The sequence below is a fragment of the Pongo pygmaeus genome, chromosome 23, assembly GCF_028885625.2.
Source record: "Pongo pygmaeus isolate AG05252 chromosome 23, NHGRI_mPonPyg2-v2.0_pri, whole genome shotgun sequence".
In the NCBI taxonomy this organism is placed as follows: Eukaryota; Metazoa; Chordata; class Mammalia; order Primates; family Hominidae; genus Pongo; species Pongo pygmaeus.
This window is the reverse complement of record NC_085931.1, coordinates 17,584,523-17,605,340: the sequence shown is the minus strand read 5'-3', so window position 1 is coordinate 17,605,340 and position 20,818 is coordinate 17,584,523.

The following is a 20,818-nucleotide window of genomic DNA, read 5'->3' as shown; positions in this document are numbered from 1 at the left end:
AATATGGGATGGAACGTGGAATCAAATGGGATGGAACGCGGAATGGAATGAAATGAAACGTGGAATGGAAAGTAATGGAATGTGAAATGGAATGTGGAATGGAAAGTGGTATGAAATGGAATGTGGAATGGAATGGAATGGTATGTCGTAAGCAATGGAATGCAATGTGGAATATAATGTGGAATGTAATGGAATGGAATGCGGAATGGAAGGTGGAATGGAATGGAAAGGAATGTGGAATGGTATGTGAAATGGAATGAAATGCAACGTGCAATGGAAAGTGGCATGGAATTGAATGGAATGTGGAATGTAATCGAATGTAATGTGGAATGGAATGTGGAATATAATGGAATGGAATGTGGAATGGAAAGTTTAATGGAATGGATTGGAATGTGGAATGGAATGTGGAATGGAATGAGGAATAGAAACGAATGGTTTGTGGAATGGAAGTGAATGGAATGTAACAGAATATGGAAAGAAAGCATTGCAATATGGTATGTAATGAGGAATGGAATGGAATGGAATTTGGAATGGATGGGGGAATGGAATTTAATGGAAACTGAAATTGAATGGAATAGAATGTGGGATGGAACATGGAATGGAATGGAATGGAAAGTGGAATGCAATGGAAAGAAATGTGCAATGGAATGGAATGGAATGTGGAAAGGAATTTGAAAGGGAATAGAATGGATTGTGGAAAGGAATGGAATGGAATGCGTAATGGAAAGGAATGGAATGTAGAATGGAATGGGGAATGGAATATGGAATGGAATGGAATATGGAATGGAATGGAATGAAATGTGGAATGGAATGTGGAATGGAATGGAATGGAATGAGAAATGGAATGTGGAATGGAATATGGAATGCAATGTGGAATGCAATGTGGAATGGAATGGAATGGAATGTGGAATGGAATGGAATGTGGAATGGAAGGGAAAGGAATGGAATGGAATGTGGAATGGAATGGAATGGGATACGGAATGTAACGTGGAATCGAATGGAATGGAACGTGGAATGGAAGGTGGATGGAATGGAATGGAATGTGGAATGGAATGGAATGGAATATGGGATGAAACGTGGAATGGAATGGAATGGATCGTGGAATGGAAAGGAATGATATGTGGAATGGAACGTGGAATGGAATGGAATGGAACGCGCTATGGAATGGAATGAAACGTGGAATGGAAAGTAATGGAATGTGGAAAGGAATGTAGAATGGAACGTGGTATGGAATGGAATGTGGAATGGAATGGAACGGAATGGTATGGTATGTGGTAAGCAAAGGAATGCAATGTGGAATAGTATGTGGAACATAATGGATTGGAAAGCGGAATGGAAAGTGGAAAGGAATGGAAAGGAATTTGGAATGGAAAGTGGAATGGAATGGAATATGAAATGGAATGGAATAGAAAAGTATGTGGAATATACTGTGGAAAGGAATGGAATGGAATGTGGAATGGAATGCAATGGAATGTTGAATGGAATGGAAAGGAATGTGGAATTAAATCTGGAATGCAATGGAATGGAATGGGAATGGAATGTGGAAAGCAATTGAATGGAATGTGGAATGTAAGGGAATGGAATGGAATGGAATGTGGAATGGAATGGAAAGGAAAGTGGATTGGAATGTAATGGAACGTAATGAGAAATGGAAATGAATGCAATGTGGAATTAAATGGATTGGAATGTGGAATGCAATGTAATGGAAAGTGGAATGGAACTTGGAATGGAACGTGGAATGCAACTTGGAATGGTACGGAATGATACATGGAACGGAATTGAATGGAACGGGGAATGGAATGGAATGGAATGGAATGTGGAATGTAATGGAATTGAATGTGAAATGGAACGTGGAATGGAATGGAAAGGAATGTGGAATGGAATGGAATGGAGTGAGGAGTGGAATGGAATGGAAAGTGGAATGGAATGGAATGGAATGTGGAATGGAATGGAATGGGATGTGGAAAGGAACGTGGAATAGAACATGGAATGGAACGTGGAATGGAACATGGAATGGAAGGGAATGGAACGTGGAATGGAATAGAATGGAATGCGAAATTGAACGGAGTGGAATGTGGAATGGAATGGAACGGAATGAAATGTCGACTGTAATGTGGAATTGAATGGTATGGAATGTCGAATGGAATGTGGAATGGAATGTGGAATGAAATGTGGAAAGCAATGGAATGGAATGTGGAATGGAATGTGGACTGGAACGTCTAATGGAACGTGGGATGGAATGGAATAAAACGTGGAATGGAACACGGAATGGAACGTGGAAATTATAGTGGAATGGAATGGAAAGGAAAGTGGAATTGAACGTGGAATGGAAAGTGGAATGGTATGGAGAGAAATGTGGAATGGAATGGAATGGAATGTGGAATAGAATGAAATGGAATCACTGTGGAATGGAATGTAAAGGAAGGGAATGTTGACATGAATGGAGAGGAGAGGAATGAAATGTGGAATTGAATAGAATGGAATGTGGAATGGAATGGAATGGATCGTTGAATGGAATGTGGAATGGAATGGAATGGATCGTTGAATGGAATGTGGAGTGGAATGCAAAGTGGAATGGAATGTGGAATGGAATGCAATGGAATGTGCAATGGAATAGAATGGAATGTGTAATGGAACGGAATGCAATTTGGAAAGGTATGGAATGGAATGAGGAATGGAATGGAAAGCAATGAAGAAGGGAATGGAATGGAATGTGGAATGGAATGGAATGGAATTGAATGTGGAATGAAATGCAACGGAATGTGGAATGGAATGGAATGGAATGTGGACTGGAATGGATTGGAATGTATAGCGGGATGAAATAGAAGTGAATGTGGAATGGCAAAGAATGGAATGTGGAAAGGAACTTGCATTGGAATTGAAACCAATGTAATGTGGATTGGAAGGGAATGGAATGGAATGTCGAATGGAAAGGAATGGAATATGGGCTGGAACGGAATGGAATGGAATGTGGAAGGAAATGGAATGGAATGTGGAACGGCACGGAATGGAATGTGGAATGGAACTTGCAATGGAATTGAAACCAATGGAATGTGGATTGGAATTGAATGGAGTGAAATGTGGAATGGAATGGAATGGAATGGAGAAAGGAAAGGAATGGAATGTGGAATGCAATGTGGAATGGAATGGAATAGAATGGAATGGAGTGGAATGTGGAATGGAATGTGGAATGGAATTTAATGGAATGTGGAATGGAATGTGGAATGGAATGGAATGGGATTTAGAAAGTAACGTGGAATAGAACGTGGAATGGAACGTGGAATGGAAGGGAATGTAACGTGGAATGGAATGGAATGCATCGTGGAATGGAATGGAATGGAATGTGGAATGGAATTTGAAAATGAACGGAATGGAAAGTGGAATGTAATGGAATGGTATTCGAAATGGAACGGAATGGATAGTGGAATGGAATGTGGATTGCAATTTGAAATGGAATGCAATGGAATGTATTTGGAATGTGAAATGGAAAGGAATGGAATGCGAAATGGAAAGGAAAGGAAAGTGGAATGAAATGGAATGGAATGTCGAATGGAATGGAATGAAATGTCGAATGAAATGTGGAATTTAATGGAATGGAATGTCGAATGGAATGGAATGACATGTCGAATGTAATGTTGAATTGAATGGAATGGAATGTGTAATGGAATGTGGAATGGATTGTGGAATGCAATGTGGAATGGAATGTGGAATGAAATGTGGAATGGAATGGAAAGGAATGAGTAATGGAATGTGGAATGGAATGGAATGGAATGTGGAAAGGAATGAGGAATTGAATGGAATTGAAGGGGGAAAGGGATGGAATGGAAAGAATGGAATGGAATGCAATGTGGAATGGAAAGGAATGAAATTCAATATGGAATGGAATATGGAATGGAATGAGGAATGGAACGTGGAATTTAACGTTGTATGCAAAGTGAAATGTATCGTGGAATGGAACGTGGAATAGAACGTGGAATGGAATTTGGAATGCAATATGGAATGGAATGGACATGAAATGTGCAATATAATGTGGAATGGAATGGAATAGAATTGAGTGGAATGTGGCATGGAAATGAAAGGAACGTGGAATGGAATGGAATGGAAAGTGGAATGGAATGGATTGGGATGTGGAATGGAATGGAATTAAATATGGAATGGAATGTGGAATGCAACGTGGAATTGAATGGAATGGAATGTGAAATGGAACGTGGATATGTAATGGAATGTGGAATGGAAAGGAAAGGAATGTGGAATGGAATGTGGAATGTTATGGAAAGGAATGTGGAATGCAATGGAAAGGAAGGTGGAATGGAAAGTGGAAAGGAATGGAATGTGGAATCTAATGGAATGGATAGTGGAATGGAGTGGAATATAATGTGGAAAGGAAAGGGGAATGAAATGGAATGGAATGTGGAATGCAGTGAGGAATGTAATCTAATATAATGTCGAATGGAATGTGCGATGGAATGGAATGGAATGTCGGATGGAATGCGGAATGTAATGTGGAATGGAACGTGCAATGGAATTGAAAGTGGAATGGAATGTAGAATGGAACGTGGAATGGAATAGAACGTAGAATGGAATGTAGAATGGAAAGTGGAATGGAATGGAATTTGGAATGGAACGTAGAATGGAACGTGGAAAGGAACATGTAATGGAATAGAATGTAGAATGGAATGAAGAATGGAATGTGGAATGGAATGGATGGTGGAATAGATTGTGGAATGGAATGTGGAATTTAATGGAATGGAATGTGGAATGGAATGTGGAATGAAATGGAATGGAATGTAGAATGGAATGGAATGCGGAATGGAATGCGGAATGCAAAGGAATGGAATGGAATGTGGAATGGTATTTAAAATGGAATGTGGAATGGAATGTTGAATGGAATGTGGAACGGAATGGAATGGAATTTTGAATGCAATGGAAAGGAATGTGGAATAGAAAGGAATACAATGTGGAATGGAAAGTGGAAAGGAATGGAAAGCAATGTGCAATGGAATGGAATGTGGAATGGAATGCATAATGGAATGGAATGAAACGTGGAATGGAAAGTGGAATGGAATGGATTGGAATGTGGGAAGGAATGTGGAATGGAATCTGGAATGAAATGTGGAATGGAATGTGGAGTGGAATGGAATGGAAGGTGGAATGGAAAGGAATGGAACGGAATGTGGCATGGAATGGAACGGAAGGTGGAATGGAATGGAGTGGAATGGAATGTGGAATGGAATGGAATGGAACGTGGAATGGAATGGAATGTGGAATGGAAAGGAATGGAATCTGGAATGGAATTCAAAGGAATGGAACGTGGAAAGGAATTCAATGGAACGAGTAATGGAAATGAATTAAGAAGGAATGGAATGGAATTTTATGTGGAATGGAATGGAACGGAATGTGGAATGGAACGGAAACCAATGGAATGTGGAATGGAATGGAATGGAATATGGAATGGAATTGAATGGAATTGAATGGAACGTGGAAAGGAAAAGAATGGAACGTGCAATGGAATGGAATGCACCCTGGAATGGAATGGATAATAACGTGGATTAGAATGGAATAGAATGTGGAATGGAATAGATTGTGGAATTGAATGGAACGGAAAGTGGAATGGAACGTGGAATGCAATTCAAAGGAATGGAATGTGGAATGGAATGGCAAGGAATGGAATGTGGAATGCAATGGAATGTGGAATGGAAAGGAATGGAATGAGGAAAAGAATGTGCAATGGAATGGAATGGAATGGAATGTGAAATGGAATTGAATGGATTATGGAATGCAATGGAATGGAATAATGGAAGGAAAATGGAATGGAACGGAATAGAAAGTGGAATGGAATGGAATGGGGTGTGGAATGGAATATGCAATGGAATGGAATGGAATGGAATGGAATGGAATGTGGAATGGAATGGAATGGAATGCGTAATGGAATCGAATAGAATGTGGAAAGGAATGGAACAGAATATGCAATGGAATGAGTTATGGAATTTGGAAAGGAATGAGTTATTGATTGACGAATTGAACGTGGAATGGAACACGGAATGGAAAGTGGAATGGATGGTTGAATGGATCGTGGAATGGATCGTGGAATGGAAAGGGGAATGGAATGTGGAATACAATGTCTAATGGAATGGAATGGAATGTGGATTGTAACGTGGAAAGTAATGGATTGGAATGGAGTGGAATATGGAATGGAAGGGAATGGAAGGTGGAATGGAATGTAATGGAATGGAATGTGGAATGGAATGGAATGGAATATGGAATGGAATGTGAAATGGAATGGAATGGAATGGAATGGAATGGAATGGAATGGAATGTGAAATTCAATGGAATGGAATGTGGAATGCAAGGTAATGGCATATGGAATGGAATGTGGAATGGAATGGAAAGGAATGTGGAATGGAATGGAATGGAATGTGGAATGGAATACGGAATGGAATGGAATGGAATGTGGAATGGATAGGAATGGAATGTGCAAAGGAATGGAATGGAACATGGAATGGAATGGAATGGAATGATGAATGGAATGGAATGGGATCTGGAATGGAATGTGGACTGGATTGTGGAATGGAATGGAATGGGATGTGGAAAGGAACATGGAATAAAACGTGGAATGGAACGTGGAAAGGAACGTGGAATGGAATGGGATGTGGAAAGGAACATGGAATTAAACGTGGAATGGAATGCGGAAAGGAACGTGGAACGAAATGGAATGTAACGTGGAATGGAATGGAATGGAATACGGAATGGAATTGGAAATGGAATGGAATGGAATGTGGAATGGAATTCAATGGAATTTGAAATGGAATGGAATGGATCGTGGAATGGAATGTGGATTGGAATTTGAAATGGAATGCAATGAAATGTGTAATAAAATGTTAAATGGAATGAAATGGACTGCGAAATGGAATGGAATGGAATGTCGAATGGAATGGAATTAAATGTCGAATGTAATATGGAATTGAATGGAATGGAAAGTGGAATAGAATGTGGAATGGAATGTGGAATGGAATGTGAAATGACATGGAATGTGGAATGGATTGGAATGGAATGAGGAATGGAATGTGGAATGGAATGAGGAATGGAATGTGTAATGGAATGGAATTGAATGTGGAATGGAATGTGGTATGGAATGAAATGGAATTTGGAAAGGAATTGAAAGGAATGGAATGTGGAATGCAATGGAATGGAATTTGGAACGGAATGGAATGGAAAGTGGAATGGAATAGAATGGAATGGAATGGAATGTAGAATGGAATAGAATGGAACCTGGAATCGAATGGAATGCAATGTGGAATGGAATGGATAGTGAAGTGGAATGGAAGGGAATAGAATGTTGTATGGAACAAACTGTGTAATGGAATGGAATGGAATGTGTAATGGAATGGAATGGAATGTGGAATGGAACGGAAATAATGAGGAATGGAAGGGAATAGAATGGAATGGAAGGTGGAACGGAATGGAATGGAATGTGTAATATAAGAGAACAGAAAGGAATTGAATGTGGAATGTAATGGAAGGGAATACGGAATGGAACGCGGAATGGAATTTAACGGAATGTGGAATTCAATGTGTAATGTAATGGAAGAATGTAATGTTAGAAAGGAATGGAAAGGAATTTGGAGAGGAACGTGGAATGGAAGGAAAGGGAAAGTGGAATGGAATGCAATGGAATATGGAATGGAACGTGGCATGGAATGGAATGGAACCTGGAGTGGAATGGAATGGAAAGTGGAATGCAATGGAACGGAATATGGAATGGAACGTGGAATGGAATGGAATGGAACGTGGAGCGCAATGGAATGGAATGTGGAATGGAAAGTGGAATGGAAATGAATAGAAAGGAACGTGGAATGGAATGGAATGAAAGGTGGAATGGAAAGGAATCGAATGTGGAATGGAAACTGGATGGAACGTGGAAAGTAATGGAATAGAATGTGGAATGGAATGGAATGGAATGCAATGAGGAAGGTAAAGGAATGCAATGTGGAATGGAATGTGGAATTTAGTGGAATGAAATGCGCAATGGAAAGTGGAATGGAATGGAAAGGAATGTGGAATGCAATGTGGAATGGAATGGATTGGAATGTGGAATGGAATGTGGAATGGAATGGAGTGCATTCTGGAATGGAATGTTGAATGGAATGGAATAGAATGTGGAATGGAAAGGAAGGGAATGTGGAATGGAATGAAGAATGGAATGGAATGGAATGTGTAATGCAATGTGGAATGGAAGGGAATGGAATGTGCAATGGAAGGGAAATGAATGGAATGGAATACGGAATGGAATAGATTAGAAAATGGAATGGAATGTGGAATGGAATGGAATGCAATGTGGAATGGAAAGAGGAATGGAATGGAATGGAACCTGAAAAGGAATGGAATGGAATGTCGAATGGAATGTGGAATGGAATGGAATGGAACGCTGCATGTAATGGAATGGAACGTGGATTGGAATGGAATGGAACGTGGAATGGAATGGAATGGAATGTGGAATGGAACATGGAATGAAATGGAACGGAATGTGCAATGGAATAGATTGAAATATGGAAAGGAATTTGAATAGGAATGGAATGGAATGTGGAATGGAATGGAGTGAAATCCTAATGGAATGGAATGGAATGTGGAATGGAATGTGGATTGGAATTTTAAAGGGAATGCAATGCAATGTCGAATGGAAAGTGAAATGGAATGGTATGGAATGAGAAATGGAATGGAATGGAATGTGGAATGGAATGGAATGGAATGTGGAATGGAATGGAATGCAATGTGGAATATAATGGAATGGAATGTGGAATGGAATGTAGAATTCAAAGGAACGGAATGTAGAATGGACTGGAATGTGGATTGGAATGGAAGGGAATGTGGAATGGAATTGAATGGAATGTAGAATAGAATGCAATGTTGAATTGAATGGAATAGAGTGGAATGTGGAATGGAATGGAATTGATTGTGTAATGGAATGTGTGATAGAATGTAAATTATTATGGACTGGAATGTGGAATGGAATGGAATGGAATGTTTAATGGAACGTGGAATGCAATGTGGAATGAAATGGAATGGAATGTGGAATGGAATGGAATGCAATGTGGAAAGGAATGGAATGGAATGAGGAATCGAACGGTATGCAATGAAGAAGGGAATGGATTGGAAGGTGGAATGGAATGGAATGGAATTTAATGTGAAATGAAATGCAATGGAATGTTGAATGAATTGAAATATAATGTGGACTGGAATGGATTTGAATGTAATGTGGAAGGAAATGCAATGGAATGTGGAATTGTACTAAATGGAATATGGAATAGAACTTACAATGGAATTGAAACTAATGGAATGTGTATTGGAACGGAATGGAATGGAATGTGGAATAGAATGGAATGTCGAATGGAATGGAATGGAATGTGGGCTGGAACGGAATTGAATCTAATGTGGAAGGAAATGGAATGGAATGTGGAATGTCACTGAATGGAATGTGGAACGGAACTTGCCATGGAATTGAAACCAATGAAAACTGGAATGGAATGTAATGGAATGGAATGTGGAATGGAATGGAATATGGAATGGAATGGAAAGGAATGTGGAATGGAATTTGAAATGGAAAGGAATGGAATGGAAAGGAATGTGAAATGGAATGGAATGGAATATGGAATGCAATGTAACGGAATACGGAATGGAATGTGGAATGGAAGGGAATGGAATGTGGAATGGAATGCAGAATGGAATGGAAAGGAATGGAATGGAATGGAATTTGGAATGGATTGGAATGGAAGGTGGAATGGAATGGAATGGAATGTGGAACAGAATGGAATGTAATGAGGAATGGAATGGAAATGGATGTGCAATGGAATGTGGAATGGAATGTGTAATGGAATGGAATGCGATATGGAAAGGAACGTGGAATAAAAAGTGAAATGCAACGTGGAACTGAACGTCGAATGGAATGGAATGTAACGTGGAATGGAATGGAATGGAATGTGGAATGGAATTTGAAATGGAATGGAATGGAATGTGGAATGGAATGCAATGGAATTCGAAATAGAATGGAATGGATAGTGGAATGGGATGTGGATTGGAATTTGAAATGGAATGCAATGGAATGTGTAATGGAATGTGAAATGGAATGGAAAGGATTGCAAAATGGAATGGAATGGAATGTGGAAAGGAATGGAGTGCAATGTGGAATGGAATGGAATGAAATGTTGAATGTAATGTGGAATTGAATGTAATGGAATGCGGAATGGAATGTGGAATGGAGTGTGGAATGGAATATGGAATTGAATGAAATGTGGAATGGAATGGAATGGAATGAGGAATGGAATGTATAATGGAATGGAATGGAATGTTAAATGGAATGTGGAAGGGAATGGAATTGAATGTGGAATGCAATGTGGAATGGAAGGGAATGGAATGAGGAATGGAATGGAATGGAATGAGGAATGGAATGTATAATGGAATGGAATGGGATGTTAAATGGAATGTGGAAGGGAATGGAATGGAATGTGGAATGCAATGTGGAATGGAAGGGAATGGAATGAGGAATGGAAGGGAATGGAATGGAATGGAATATGGATGGAATGGATTGGAATATGGAATTGAATGTGGAATGGAATGAAATTGAATGTGGAATTGAAAGGGGAATAGAATGGAATGGAACCTGAAAGGTAACGGAATGGAATGTGGAATGAAACGTGGAATGGAATGGAATGGAATGTTGCATGTAATGGAATGGAACATGGAATGGAGTGGAATGGAATGGACTGGAATGTGAAATAGAATGTGAAATGGAACATGGAATGGAATGGAACAGAATGTGCAAAGGAATGAAATGAAATGTGGAAAAGAATTTGAATTGAAATGGAATGGAATTTGGAATGGAATGGAGTGGAGAGCGAAATGGAAAGGAATGGAATGTGGATTGGAATTTTAAATGGAATGCAACGCAATGTCGAATGGAAAGAGAAATGGAATTGTATGGATTGGGAAATGAAATGGAATAGAATGGAATGTGGAATGGAATGGACTGCAATGTGGTATGTAACGGAATGGAACGTGAATTTGAATGTAGAGTTGAATGGAAAGGAATGTGGAATGGAATGGAATGTGGATTGAAATGGAATGGAATGTGGAATGAAATGGAATGGAATGTGGAATGGAATGGAATGGAATGTCGATTGGAATAGAATGGAATTGAAAGTGGAATGGAATTCAATGGAATGTGGAATGGAAGGGAATGGAATGGAATGGAATGTTGAATGAAAAGGAATGAATTCTGCAATGGAAAGGATAGGAATGGAATGGAATGTGGTATGGAAGGTAATGTAGTGGAAAGGAATGTGGAATGGAATGGAATGCAATAAGAAAAGGAATGTGGAATGGAATAGAATGGAATGTGGAATGGAACGTGGAATGGAATGGAATGTGGAATGGAATGGAGAGGAATGTGGAATGGAACGTGGAAAGGAATGGAATGGAACGTGCAGTAGAAAGGATTGGAATGTGGAATGGAAAGTGGAATGGAATGGTATGGAACGTGGAATGGAATGGAATGAAACGTGGAGTGGAACGGAATGCAATGTGGAGTGGAATGTGGATTGGAACTTAAAATGGATTGGAATGGAATGTGGAATGGAATACAATGGAATGGAATGTGGAATGGAAAGGAATGGAATGGAATGGAATGTGGAATGAAAAGGAATGAATTCTGCAATGGAAAGGAAAGGAATGGAATGGAACTTGGAATGGAAGCTAATGTAATGGAAAAGAATGTGGAATGGAATGGAATGCAATACGGAATGGAATGTGGAATGGAATGGAATGGAATGTGGAATGGAACGTAGAATGGAATGGAATGTGGAATGGAATGGAATGGAATGTGGAAAGCAACGTGGAAAGGAATGGAATGGAACGTGCAGTAGAATGGATTGGAATGTGGAATGGACAGTGGAATGGAATGGTATGGAACATGGAATGGAATGGAATGAAACGTGGAGTGGAATGGAATGCAATGTGGAGTGGAATCTGGATTGGAAATTGGAATGGATTGGAATGGAATGTGGAATGGAATACAATGGAATGGAATGTGGAATGGAATGGAATGGAATGTGGAATAGAATGGAAAGGGATGTGGAAAGGAATGTGGAATGGAACGTGGGATGGAATGGAATGGAATGTGAAATGTAATGGAATGGAATGTGGAATTGAACGTGGAATGTATTTGAATGGAAAGTGGAATGGAATGGAAAGGAATGCGGAATGGAATGGAATGAAATGTGGAAAGCAATGTGGAATGGAATGGAATGGAACGTGTAATGGAATAGAATGGAATGTGGAAGGGAAAGTGGAATGGAATTTAATGGAACGTGGAAAGTAATGGACTGGAATGTGGAATGGAATGTGGAATGCCACCTGCAATGGAAGGGAATGTGGAATGGAATGTGGAATGGAATGTGGAATGGAATGGTACGTGGAATGGAATGGAATGGAATGTGGAATGGAATGGAATGGAATGTGGAATGGAATGGAAAGGAATGTGGAATGCAACGTGGAATGGAATGTGGAATGGAATGTGGAATGGAATGGAATGGAATGTGGACTGGAATGGAATAGAATGTGGAATGGAATGGAATGTGGAATGCAACGTGGAATGGAATGAGGAATGGAACGGAATGGAATGTGGAATGGAATGTGGAATGGAATGGAATGAAAAGTCGAAGGAAATGTTGAATGAACTGGAATGGATTGTGGAACGCAATGGAATGGAATATGGAATAGAACGTGTAATGAAACGGAATGTGGAATGCAATGTGCGAAGCAATGGAATGGAATCTAAACTGGAACATGGTATGGAATGGAATGCAATGTGGAATGGAAGTTGGAATGGAATGTGGAATGGGACGTGGAAAAGAATGGAATGTGGAAAGGAACGTGGAAAGGAAAGAGAAATGGAATGTAATGTCTAATGTATTCTAGAATGCAATTTGCAATGGAATGTTGAGTGGAATGTGGCATGGAATGTGGAATGGAATGGATTGAAATGTGGAACAGAATGTGCAATGCAATGGAATGGAATGTGCAATGGAATAGATATGATATGAAACGCGGAATGGAATGTGGAATGGAATGGAATGGAATGTGGAATGAAATGTGCAATAGAATGGAATGGAATGTGGAATCAAATGTGGAATGGAAAGGAATGGATGAGGAATGGAATGTGGAATGGAATGGAATGGAAAGATGAATGGAAGGGAATGGAATGGAATGGAATATGGAATGGAATGGAAAGTGGAATGGAAAGCGGAATGGAATCGAATGCAGCCTGAAATGGAATGTAATCCAAAGTATAAAGGAACGTGGAGTGGAATGGAATGGAACATTGAATGGAATACAATGGAAGGTGCAATGGAGTGGAATGGAATGTGGAATGGAATGGAATGCAATGTGGAATGGAATGGAAAGGAATGTGGAATGAAATGGGATAGAATGTGCAATGGTATGTGGAAAGGAATGGAATGGAATATTAAATGGAATGGAATGTGGAATGGAATGTGCAATGGAATGGAATGAAACGTTGAACGGAATGATATGTGGATTGGAATGGAATGAAATGTGGAATGGATTTGAATGGAATATAGAATGGAATGGAATGGAATGTAGAATGGAACGGAATGCAGAGGAATGTAGAATGGAATGGAATTGTTTATGGAATGCAATGTGGAATGGAACGGAGTAGAATGTGGAATGGAAAGTAGAATGCAATGGAGTGGAATGTGGAATGGATTGGAATGGAATGTGCAGTGGAATGGAATGGAAAGAGGAAGGGAATGAGGAATTGAATGGAATGGATGGTGGAATGGAATTGAATGAGGAATGGAATGAGGAATTGAATGGAATGGATGGTGGAATGGAATGTGTAATGGAATGTGTAATGGAATGGAAAGGAATGAGGAAGGGAACGTGGAATGCAACATGAAATGGAATGTGGAATGGAATCTGGAATGGAATGGAATGGAATGGAATCTGGAATGGAATGTAATGGAATCTGGAATGGAACGTGCAATGGAATGTGCAATGCAATGGAATGGATTTTGGAATGGAATGTGAAATGGAATGTGGAATGGAAAGAAATGGAATGTGGAATCCAATGCGGAATGGAATGGAAAGAAAAGTGGAATGGAATGGAATAGAATGTGGAATGGAATATGGAAAGGAATGGAATGAAACATTGAATGGAATATGAAAAGGAATGGAATGAAATGTGGAATGGATCACGGAATGGAACGTCTATGAAAAGTGGAATGGTACCTGGAATGGAATGGAATGGAACATGGAATGGAAAGTGGAATTGAATGTGGAATGGAACGTGGAATGGAACGTGGAAAGGAAAGGGGTGCAATGTGGAATGGAATTAAATGGTATGTGGAATGGAAGGGATTGGAATGTGGAATGTAGTGGAATGGACTGTGGAATGGAATGAGGAATGGAACGGAATGGAATTTGGAATGGAATGTGGAATGTAATGGAATGTGAAATGTAATGAAATGTAAAGGAATGTTGAATGGAATGTGGAATGGAATGGAATGGAATGTGGAATGGAATGGAATGCAATGTGGAATGGAATCTGGAATGCAATGGAATGGAATGTGGAATGGAATTTGGAAAGGAATTGAAAGGAATGCGGAATGGAAGGGAATGGAATTGAATGGAATGTGGAATGGAATGGAATGGAATGTGGAATGGAATGTGGAATGGAATGAGGAATGGAACGGAATGCAATGGGATTTGAAATGAAATGGAATAGAATGTGAAATGGAATGGAATGGAACGTACAATTGAATGGAAAGGAAAGTGGAATGGAATGTAATGGAATTTGGAATGGAATGGAATGGAAGGCGGAATGGAATGGAAATTGATTTGGAATGGAATACAATGTGAAATGGAATGGAATGGAAAGTGGAATGGAATGTAATGGAATGTGGAATGGAATGTAATGGAATGTGGAATGGAATTTAATGTGGAATGGAATGGAATGTGGAATGGAATGGAATGTGGAATGTAATGTAATGGAATGGAATAGAATATGGAATGGAATGGAATGTTGAATGGAATGTAATGGAATTAAGAATGGAATGGAATGGAAATTGGACTGAAAAGGAATTGAATGAAGAAGAATGGGAAATGGAATGGAATGGAATGTGGAATGGAAGTAAATGCAATGTGGATTGGAAAGACATGCAATGTGGAATGGAATGTGGAATAGAATGTGGAATACAATGGAATGGAATGCAATGTGGAATGGAATGAAATGGAATGTGCAATGTAATGGAATGGAATATGGAATGGAATGGAAATGAATGTGGAAAAGAATGCGGAATGGAATGGAATGCAATGTGGAATGGAACGTGCAATGGAACGTGGAATGGAATGGAATGAAACGTGGAATGGAACATGGAATGGAACGTGGAATGCAACGTGGAATGTAATGGAATGGAAACGTGGAATGGAACATGGAATGCAACATGGAATGTAGTGGAATGGAACATGGAATGCAACATGGAATGTAGTGGAACGGAACGTGGAATAGAACGTGCAATGGAACATAGAATGGAAAGTGGAATGGAACGTGGAATGGAATGGAATGCAACGTGGAATGGAGTGGAATGGAATGTGGAATGGAATGGAATGTGGACAGGAATGGAATGCAATGCTATGGAATGTGGATTGGAATGGAATGGAATGTGGAATGCAATGTGGAATGGCATGTAATTGAATGTGGAATGGATAGGAGTGGAATGTGAAATGGAAAGTGGCATGGAATGGAATGGAATGTTAAAAGGCATGGAATGGAATGTGGAATGGAAAGTAATAGAATGTGAATTGAAAGTGGACTGGAATGGAATGGAATGTGGAGTGGGATGGAATGGAATGTAGAATGGAATGGAATGGAATGTGGAATGCAACCTGGAATGGAAAGGAACGGAACATGGAATGGAACTTGGAATGCAACGTGGAATGGAAAGTGAAATGTGGAATGGAGTGGAATGGAATGTGGAATTGAATGGATTCGAAATTGGAATGGAATTGAATGGAATGTGGAATGGAATGTGGAATGGAATGGATTCAAGAATGGCATGGAATGGAATGGAATCTGGAATGGAATGGAATGGAATGAGGAATGGAATGAAATGGAAGGGAATGTTATGTGGAATGGAATGTGGAATGGATTGGAATGGAACATGGAATGGAATCTGGAGTGGAATGCAACGTGGAATGGGATGTGTAAAGGAATCGAATGTGGAATGGAATGCGGAGTGGAATGGAATGGAAGGTGGAATGGAATGTGGAATAGAATGGAATGGATGTGGAATTGAATGCAATGGAATGTGGAATGGAATGTGGAATGGAGTGGAATGGAATGTGAAAGGGAATGGAATGGAATGTGGAATAGAATGGAATGGAATGCGGAATGGAATGGAATGGAGTGGAATGTGGAATGGAATAGAAAGGAATGTGGAATAGAATGAAGAATGGAATTTGGAATGGAATGTGGAATGGAATATGGAATGGAATGGAATGGAATGTGGAATGCAATGTAATGGATTGTGGACTGGAATGGAATGGAATGGACTGGAAAATGAAATGTAATGGAAAGGAGTGTGGAATGGAATTCAATGGAATTTGCAATGGAACGGAATGGAATGTGGAATGGAACGTGGAATGGAAGGAAATGGAATGTTTAATGGAATGGAATGGAACGTAGAATGCAATGGAATGGAATGTCGAATGGAATTTCAACTGGAATGGAATGGAATGTGGAGTGGAATTGAATGGAATGCGAAAAGGAATGGAATGGATTGTGGAATGGAATGTAGATTGGAATTTGAATTAGAATGCAATGGAATGTTGAATGGAATGAGAAATTGAATGGAGTGGAATGCGAAACGGAATGGAATGTGGAAGGGAATGGAATGGAATGCGGAAAAGAATGGAACGAATTGTCGAGTGTAATGAGGAACTCAATGGAATGGAATGTGGAATGGAATGGAATGAAATGTGGAAAGGAATGTGATGCAATGGAATGTAATGGAATGGAATGTGGAATGGAATGGAATGGAAGGTGGATTGTAATGGAATGGAATATGGAATAGAATGGAATGGAATATGGAATGGAATGGAATGGAAAGGAATGGAATGTGGAATGGAATGGAAGGGAATGTGGAATGTAATGTGGAATGGAATGGAATGGAAAGGAATGGACTATGGAATGGAATGGAAGGGAATTTGTAATGGAATGTGGAATGGAATGGAATGATATGTGGGATGGAGTGGAATTGGTTTTGGAATTTAATAGAATGGAATGGAATGTGGAATGGAATGGAATGTGGAGTGGAATCGAAGGGAACAAGGAATGGAGCTTGGAATGGTACGTGGAAAGGAACGTCGAGTAGAATGCAGAATGGAACATGGAATGGAATGCGGAATGGAATATGTAAGGGAAAGTGCCATTGAAAGGAATGCAATGTGGAATGGAACTGAATGGCAGGTGGAGAGTAATGGAAATGAACGTGAAATGGATTGTGGAATGGAATGTGGAATGGAAAGGGGAATGGAATGGAATGGAATGTGGAATGGAATGTCGAATGAAATGGTATGGAATTTGAAATGGAAAGTGGAATGGAATTTAATGCATTGTGCAATGGAATGGAATGCAATGTGAAAAGGAATGGAAAGGAAAGTGGAATGCAATGGAATGGAATGTGGAATGGAATGGAATGTGTAATGGAATGGAATTGAACGGAATGTGGAATGGAATGAAATGGAATGTGGAATGGAATGTGTAATGAAATACAATGCAAGGTGGAATGGAATGTGCAATGGAACGTGGAATGGAACAAGGAACGGAACTTGGAATGGTACGTGGAAGGGAACGTCAAATAGAACGCGGAATGGAATGTGGAATGGAATGTGGAATGGAATATGGAATGGAATGTGGAATGGAATGGAATGGAATGTGGAATGGAATGTGGAATAGAATGGAATGGAATTTGGAATGGAATTAAATGCAGTGTGGAATAGAATGGAATGCAATGTGGAATGCAATAGAATGGAACGTGGAATGGAATGTGGAATGGAATGGAACGTTGAATGGAATGTGGAATGGAATGGAACGGAATGTGGAATTGAATGGAATGGAATGTGGAAAGGAATGTCTAATGTAATGGAATGGAAAGTGAAATAGAAAGGAATTGAATGTGGAATGAAATGGAATGGAGTGGAATGTGAAATAGAAAGGAATGGAATGTGGAATCAAATATAGAATGGAATGTGGAACGGAAAATGTAGTGGAATGTGGTATGGAATGGAATGGAATTTGGAATGTAATGGATTGGAACGTGGACTGGAAAGGAATGGAATGGAATGGAATGTGACATGGAATGGTATGGAACGTGGAAAGAAATCCAATTTAATTTGGAATTCAATGGGATGGCATGAGGAATGGAATGGAAACGCATGTGGAAAGGAAAGGGGAATGGAAAAGAATGGAATTTTGAATGGAATGGAATGGATTGCGGAATAGAATGCAATGGAATGGAAGTTGGAATTTCATGGAGTGGAAAGGAATTCATTGGAATATGGAATGCAACGCAATGCAATGTGGAATGGAATGGAATGGAATGGAATGTGGAATACAATGGAATGGAAAGGAATGGAATGTGGAATGCAATGGAAGGGAATAGGGAGTGGAATGTGGAAGGGAATGGAATGGAATGTGGAATGCAATGGAATGTAGGGGAATGAAGAATGGAATTTAACGTGGAATGGAATGGAATGTATCGTGGAATGGAACTTGGAATGGAATGTGGAATGGAATGGAATGGGATTTGTAATGGAATGTGAAAGGCAATTCAATGGAACCTGGAATGGAACGTGGAATGGAACGTGGAAAGGAAAGTGGAATGGAACATGGAATGGAACGTGGAATGGAATGTGGAATGGAATGTGGAATGGAGCGTGGAATGGTCTGTGGAATGGAATGTGCAATGCAACGTGGAATGGAACGTGGAATGGAATGTGGAATGGAAAGTGGAATGGAATGTGGAATGGAATGGAATGGAATGTGGAATGGCATGCAATGGAATATTGAATGGAATGGAATGGAATGCAGTGGAATGTGGAATGGCATGGAATGGAATGTGGAAGGAAATGTGGAATGGAATGCAGTGGAATGTAGAAGGCAATGGAATGCAAAGTTGAATGGATTGATTAATGGAATGTAGAATGCTACGTTTAATGGAAGGGAATGGAACGTGGAATGGAATGGACTGGATTGTGGAATTCAGTGCAAAGGAATGTTGAATGGAATGGAATGAAATGGAAATTGAAATGGAATGAAATGAAATGTTGAATGGATTGAAAAGGAAAGTGGAATGAAATGGAATGTAGTGGAATGTGGAATGGAACGGAATGCAATGTGGAATGCAATGTGGTATCGAATGTGGAATGGAATGTGGAAAGGAATGAAGTGGAATGTGCTTTGGAAAGTGAAATGGAATGGGGTGGAAAATGGAATGGTATGGAAAAAAGAGAAAAGTTAAAATGAATGGAATGCAATGTGGAAAGGAATGTGGAAAGGAATGGAATGGAATGTGGATTGGAATGTAGAATGGAATGCAATGGAACGTGGAATGGAACATCGAATGAAAAGTGGAATGGCATTGAATGGAATGTGGAAAGGGATGGAATGGACTGGAATGTGGAATGGAATGGAATGGAAGGTGGAATCGAATATAATAGAATGTGGTATTGAAGGGAATGGAGTGGAATATGGAATGTAATGCAATGCAATGAAGAATGGAAGGTGAAATGGAATGCAGAACGGAATGGAGTGTAATGTGGAATGAAATGTGGAATGGAATGGAGTGGAGTGTGGAATGGAATGAAATGGAATATGGAATGGAATGGAATGCAATGTGGAATGGAATGTGGAATGAAACGGAATGTGAAATGGAATGGAATGGAAAGTGGAATGCAATGATATGGAATGTGGAATGGAATGGAATGAAATGTGGAATGGAACGTCAAATGGAAAGGAATGGAACGTGGAATGAAATGGAACGGAATGTGGAATGGAATGGAATGGGAAGTGGAATGGAATGTGGAATGCAGTGGAATGGAATGTGGAATGGAATGTGGAATGGAATGGAATGGAATGTGGAAAGCAATGTGGAATGGAATGGAATGGAATGTGGAATGCAATGGAATGGAAAGTGGAATGGATTGTGGAATGAAATGGAATAGAAAGTGGAATGGAATGGAATGTGGACTCGAATGGAATGGAATGGGGAATGGAATTCAATGGAATTGGGAATGGAGTGAGATGGAATGTGGAATGCAATGGAAAGGAATGTGGAATGGAATGGAATGGAATGTGAAATGGAAAGGAATGGAATGTGGAATGGAATGTGGAATGGAATGGAACGGAATGGAAAGAGCAATGGAATGGAGTTGAATGGAATGGAATGTGAAATCCAATTAAAAGGATTGTGGAACGGAACGGAATGGAATGCAATGTGGAATGGAGGGGAATGGAAACGAATGGAATGAAATGTGGAATATAATGCAATGGAATGCGGAATGGAATGGAATGGAATCGAAAGTGGAATGGAAAGCAATGGAAAGGAATGGAAAGTGGAATGAAATGGATGGGAATGTGGAATGGAATGTGGAATGGAATGGAATGGAATGTTGAATGGAACGGAATAGAATATGAATTGGAATGGAAAGAAACATGGAATGGAACGGAATGTGGAAAGGAATCTAT